Raw genomic sequence first — 7,107 nt, forward strand, 5'->3', positions numbered from 1 at the left:
TGTTGCAAACAAGGTTGGTCGTCAAAGTCAATATCCATTTTGGATCTATAAGAGGAGGATCGGGTATCGGCCTCAGCTCTTCATCCATTGAGACTTCTGGCCTTGATTGATTGTTCAACCATTAGTACATTCCTCCCTCTTTGTAGTTCATTGTATTGCATCAATAATTTTCAAGCTTCATCTCCTGTAGTTTTTCCACCAGGAGTTCCACTGCCTTTCCCTGTCTTTCAGGGATTTGTCAAGCATTTTCTTTATTTCTTGTTTCTCGGTTATTGAATCATGAATCTTTGTTCAACTTTTATTGATTTGTCCAAATATTATATTTTCCATTTGCTTTTTTCTAAGCATGAACACATTTTTTAATCTGAAGCCTCTTGTAACTCAATTGTAAATGTACTGTAATATAAAAACAGGGTTGCAAAATGAGTGGCCCACTCCATTACAGTTACAAAGGAGCCGATTGGGTGTGACTCATAACGCTCAAACTAGGTAAACATGTGACCTACTTCTCAGTTAATCTGGGGTGCAAATCATTTAAAAATAACAGGAAGGGCTTCAACTCACCAGCAATAAGATAAATTAATTGACTTCTGTAATAATGAATACTACCTCAGAGGGAAACAAACATACGTTGTTGAACTGTGGCAATAAAATTATGCAAGTCACTTATCATTTAAGGTCCCAAATCAATCACTTGATGGGGATGTAGCTCTTGAAATGCCCATCAGTGAAAATTTGTGTTGGCTATCGTTTCACAACAAATAAATTAATAAATGATACTGTGTGACATCAGAGTATTCTTCCACCTGGCCTTCTCAGGGCTCCCAGGAAGAGCCTGATTGATTCATGGGACAAAGAAAGCCATCATTAGTGCCTGCCTGACCTTGCTAGATGTCTGTTATTCTGGATGCCTGTGAGAGTCTAACAGGCAAGTTGAACAGGTCAGTTGATGTTAATATTGGGGGCTTTGAGGGACATTAGCAGGAGATTGGTCATTTCATGCCACATTGATTTTTCTGCCATCTTCCTGATTTAACATTAATATTAATCTTTGTATTTTCTTAGGGACTATGGCCTTTTTTCTCACCCCTAGCTCTCTAAAATCATTGACTGACATTACCCAGAATGCTTTACTGGAAACGAAAATTCTCTTTTTATGGGATGTCTGGAAAAGAAATTTGAGAAGCACACCAAAATAAAGTTTCATATTCAAAGTCTTGTGCTCTGCACTGGATAATTTGTGTTCTTTTTGTATTGAATTTAAATATGCTGAACATAGATTCAAATATAATGTCAAATATAATAAAATAAATGCAGATAATTTTCTGTCCATTGAAACAACCTACAAGTCCGGTGCAAAATCAGGCATTGCAGGTATTTACAGAGAGACAATCAAAATAAGTACACAAAGCTGACCACTTCACTGTGACAGCAGGCACATGACATAGGCTAAAATGACATATTCTTGGCAGGGGGTAATGGTTATATCACCCGTAGCAGTTTTTTCTGAATTAACAGAATGCTTCTGAACTTGTTAACAAAACCACATCCCAGAGACGCAGCTAAATGGTTTATGCTTTCTTAACCCCCCGTTGTTTTGTCAGAGGTCATGCATTCAGTCAGAGACCCTAGCCCTTCATTCCTGAGGCAACTCACTGAGGTCTGGATGGCATCTAGCCCTTCACATTCACACCATAGCAATTGCAAAGTGTGCCTTTGAAGTGCTATGCTGATTCAGATTTTTCCATCTGAAACAATACGGCTGCCAGTGCAGTAAATTAAAAGCAGGATGAAATATGGAGCCAAGCGTGTTCCAAATGTATAATGCAAGATATCATAAAACTGTTATCGGCTGAAAAGAAGGCTGCAATATAAGTCAACATAAAATGCTGTAATTTGTGGCTCACTGTAAGGTAACTGCTAGAACGGGTACACCAGCATCTTTGAAGCTTTTGTTTTTGTTCCTGTCTATGCTTCTGTTCTGCTTGTATCTCTCAGCTGCAATACCATTTAAAAAATGGCCCTGCACGACCCCCCCCCCACCCACCCACACACACACCACACACCACACACCACACACACCCAACACAAACACACATTGACACAGACACATACAAACGCACACACCAACATACACACAACACAAACACTCACTCGCACGAACAAACATAGACACAGACACGTACGCCTGCAGGCACACATACGCACAAACATACATGCACATACGCATGAACGTACACACACACATACACTCCCGCAACACAAATTTTAAATAATGTGGGAAATCAAAAACTATTTATCCAGCCTAGAAATGAGTGCAGTCAAAGCCATTTTTGTCAAGATTTATGGACATAGCCAAAAAAGAAAGATTTACACCACCTCACTCACAGTAAGATTAACAAGTTTTATGGTAGGTGTTGGAAAATAATTTAACCTTCCACATTTTTTTATTTTTATTTATTCAGAGCAGATAGTGGAAGAGCCTAAATGTGATACAATCATTTATTTATACATTTGTACACAAGGGACGAACAAATTTTAGCCCACCTGACAAATACATTTCATGAATGGCGTTACATTCCTTCCCTTAGTCGAAGGATAAACATTTAGTCATTTCTTTTGAGCTCAATTGAATACTTCATTGTCATAACCATCATTAAACAATGCATCTGTTTTTTGTTTTTTTGTTTTGTGAAAACTAGCTTGGTAAAATAAAGACTTGCTGGCTTGCCAGCTTGCTAGAAAGCGATTACTTTAATTCAAAAAAGTCATAAAAGGTGACCATTAAAGTCAAGGAGGGGTAGGTGGAGAAAATGTGTTTTCATCTTATCACCTTTTGCTAAAGCATGTCATACATGGGTGTACTAATATTTTTCAAATTATCAGTGCTTTTGTGTTGAAGATATAAAGCCTAAGATTTCATAAATTAATACACACAGATGCCCCCATTAAATCAGCCTTGAGATAGGCAGTCAGGGTAGTCAGAGGCCTTATTTTATGCTGGTTTATTTTGTTTCTTTGTATATGGGCCTTAAGAAAAATTTTGGATATTGAAAAGGGGAAGAGAGTACAAATGTTCATTGAATACCCAGCTTTGACATATTAGTGATTATAAAAGGTTGTGCACATGACAAGAGAGGGAAAATATTTCTGTGTTCGTCTTCATGGTCATTGCAGTAGTCCATTGTTAAAAAAAATCTGTTCTCCATATCTTTTATCACAGTCAAATGTCTGTTCCCTGTCTCCTGGCTCTTGCAACAACAACCTGCACCTGGGAGGACTTAATGGGCTCCTAATTATTGAAAAGAATCATGTTGCTTATCAAAAGAAGGAATACTGTTCTAATGTTAGAAAAGGTAATGTTCAATGGGTAAGCTGAATGATGTTATAACATATTCATTCCTGGTCTCCTTCAAGAGGTTCTACATTAGTGAACCTTGGAATAATATCATACTGCTTAGCCCTGCTTTCAACAACCTCACAGAGTTTTGATTTTGATCGGGCCTGAAATTTAAGCTGAAACTTGACTAAGGATTGAGGACCTTGTGTCCAAACCTGAATGGCTTGAGTGCTTTCACTGAACATCATCCAGTCTGGTTCAGTAGCTTCAATCCCTGTTCAGGGAAAGTAATTGTATGACTGCAGTGGGGAGTGTTTTGCCAGTCTTGAGAGCAGAATATTATTATTTTTGCTTTGTTTGTGGTAGTTAGCTATATGGTTTTTTGTTATTGCATGTGTTATTTTCTACTTCCTTTTTCTTCTGTTGTGTTGAAGATAGAAGTTTGGTCATCTCTAGTCAGGTCTGCTATTTTGGTCTTTCTTTCTGTCTATCATCACAACTTTTGACAAATAAAGTACACAAAATAAAGTTGAAACAAGCAAAGGAATATGTTTTTGAATGTTATGGTATATACAATAAAATGGCAGTTCTTTCAGAATTAATTAATTAACTGCACAAATGAGAACACCTATAGTTTTCCCCACGTATATTGAGAATACCCCTTACAGTAAATTGTGATAATGAGGCATGCATTTCATTGGTACTTTAGAATATTTCAGAGCCCCCCCCCCCTTATTCCCAAATAAATTCTCCATATCAACCACTAACAAAAATAAAGATAACTTGTCAACAGCCGACAAAGAAACACAAAGAAAACAAAACGATAATGTGCCGACATGTTATTACTTCGGAACACGTAAGCAGGAGAATGAGTCACTCACATCAAGCTGTCATTACGCGCTATTATGCATCAGTCCAGGCAGGGAGCCAGATGTCTCTGGGCTGAATCTTACCCTGAGAGAGAGGGAAGGGCAGCCACACACGAGAGGGCATGAGGGGGCAAGTGCGTGAGAAAGCATCATCTGCGGTGTGGATAACATCACGCTTCCACCCAGCAACCGAGCCCTTGCGATCATTTAATTCAACACAGTGCTGCCATTTTAATAATGGGAGAGCGGGAGAGGCTTTCACAAATGTGTCTGTACAGTAGAATATTCTGTGTTGAATCAACTCTTGCCGTGTACATATGGTCTCCATTGGACTTACACGTGCTTCTGTTAGAGCTGCATTGACACCGGACATTTTACTGTGTGGCATAACTCATGGAAGGACATGTACACACACCCTACCTGTCTGCCCAGTTTTACAACGGTGAAAACTAAAAAATAGTTATTCACTGAGAAACAGAAAGCAATGTTAGGTCATGACTTGGTTTACCATCTCTGTGCAGAGTGGATATTTCAATATTTATGATCTTTTTAACATTTGTGAAGTTTTGTTTAGGTAAATGGCTGAAATGACGTAATGCTCAGTGTTTCTATTCAGACCCATTTTCTGTCCAGGTTAGTTTGTCACCAACATTTCATAATTTATATGATTATTATGAAAAACTTACAGCTGAGCACAAGGAGTTGTTCACCTCTTTTCTGGTTTCCTGTTGTAAACTGACCCGAGAACCAAGAATTAACCAAGAAGATGAATGTTATGGGATCTTACAAGGATATTGGGCCTGCTGTTGCCTGTCCCATATCTTTGCACATATTTCCCTAGACAAGCAACCCTAATCTTTTTTAAATCAACCTTTTGAATATCTCCGTAGTTTTTAGATGTAACAGTAATGGGATGAAACAAAAAAAATCAACTTAAATTGTTTCTCTTTGTTCCCTGAGAAGTTGAAAGAATTTGGTTGGGTTGATTAAGCATACCTTAAGCCATTGGTGCTTTTGATGTTCCAGCTCATAATTTCTTAATAACACTCCTAAACGTTACAGCCCCAGGCAATTTACTAGTAACAACATGTGCTTAAGCACAACTCAAGAGCAAAATCGCAGCATTTACCAACCAGAGCAACAGTCAAAAAGCTCTTTCATGAGGTCACCCCCCCCCCCCCACCCCCCCGAGATCTATAGAGGTCCTCACTTTCTTGAATAACATTTTGCAGACAAATGTTATTGAAGAACGCCTGTCTATTCTTGACACACCCTATGACATGTCAGCAGTGGTTATTGTCAATGATCCTGTTATAGCAGAATTATTTATTCGCTGTTAATGGTAAGGCTGATATACTGTACTGTAAAATCTGTAAAATCTTTACTTTTACCAGCCCAATTAATTGTGTTACCCAGCTAATTTTTGGACAGATACTAAATGTGTACACTGTATTATAGCACATTACTTAGTATGACTTTGTGCAACTGTTTATTCCAAATCCAAAAGATTTCAGATGTCTTATTTCTGTCAAGTTGTACACAATTATATATGTTTTAAAAGCTGAAGAAACAAGTATGCTACTGTTTGGAGCCATCTGTGCTATAGACTCATAGAAGTTGTGCTTTGCCAGAGCTGTTTGTGACGAATCAATATGTGCAAGTCATGTAATGAAAAAAGCTAGATAATGATTATGATTGTTATGATTATTGACTATATTCATATTGGACAGAATGTGTAATGCAAAAACATTAACATATGCTATGCAGTCCTATGTGGATTGAATATGTCACCTCATCCTGTTCAAAAGTCTGACTATGAGACAGAAAAAATAACATGCTGGTAAACATAGGCTGTACAAATTTTCAGGAAAAGCTGTAAGGTTCTTTCCAATTCACAATGACTATAATTATAAACATCTGCTTTTATTCATATGTTACTGATGTACTCAAAAATATGAAATTCTGTCAAAACCATTTTTCTCCATTTGTCTCCCATGTACAGCTCAATCACCCAGGACCACAAAATATGTGGAAAAGCCTTTTGCCAAATCCACTTGACAAAGGAGTCAAAGGACCCTAAGGTGAGAAAGCGAAGATAGAGGCTCAAACAGGAATCATCCCTTTGACTACCTGTCCAGCTATTTTCAGCAATGACTAGTGATTGAGCACGAACCAAGCCCACAGAAGTCTGTTCTGAATCAGACCCTCTTGAAGGTACAAGGGACCAGTCAGTGAGATATGGCACACAGGCGTTAATGAGAGGTAATATTTACTATGTGTGTTTTACAGGGTTTCCTTGAAGCTCTCTGACTCAACCCACGGCCTGGTCACCACCGCCACAGCTCAGATTTAATGCCTGAGTAAGTAATTGTATTTCTGCAGAAATGTCGTTGTATCGATTCAAAGTCAAAGCAATGCTGTAAGAAAGTCAAGTTGCCTGACTGCGTCTCTATGTTTCTCCTCCCCACATCCCACCCCTCATTTCCATGTAAAAGGCCCCCCAGACTTTTAGATCATTGGGTAATGAATTGCAGCTAAGGACAACTATTGAAGTCATCAAATTATATAACAATCAAAGTTATGAAATTGTATAAAGTTATGTTGCCGTTTAATACTTCCTCTGTGATGTCCTTCATTTTCTGATGGTGCATGCTTTCAACGTGTACTCACCCACGCAATAATACATCTTTCTCAGGCTGTGACACGTAACACTCCTTTGAGAAGAACATACTGATCCATTTCGAATGATTATTTCTCAAGGTGTACAATGTAAGTATTTATTGATGTCGTTAATGCAACAATTGAAGATGTCATTTTGCCTCGCGGTAAGCATTGTGTAGAACAATGAGGGAGTTTAATTGAGCCAACCACAGAAATGCAGTCATGGAGAACTTTCAA

At 38.2% G+C, this 7,107-nt stretch overlaps 1 long non-coding RNA gene across 2 annotated transcripts; it reads left to right on the forward strand.

Annotated features, from left to right (window-relative positions):
- Positions 1-6,213: 6,213 nt before the first annotated feature.
- On the forward strand, positions 6,214-6,821 carry LOC135257946 (uncharacterized). 2 transcript variants are annotated; one of them, XR_010330814.1, is made up of 3 exons: positions 6,214-6,423; positions 6,499-6,569; positions 6,705-6,821. It is a non-coding gene; the product is annotated as an uncharacterized LOC135257946 (long non-coding RNA). The 2 variants fall into 2 exon arrangements; XR_010330815.1 differs by having other exon boundaries at positions 6,214-6,290.
- The last annotated feature ends 286 nt before the right edge of the window (positions 6,822-7,107 follow it).

Source organism: Anguilla rostrata, chromosome 6 (genome assembly GCF_018555375.3).
Source record: "Anguilla rostrata isolate EN2019 chromosome 6, ASM1855537v3, whole genome shotgun sequence".
In the NCBI taxonomy this organism is placed as follows: Eukaryota; Metazoa; Chordata; class Actinopteri; order Anguilliformes; family Anguillidae; genus Anguilla; species Anguilla rostrata.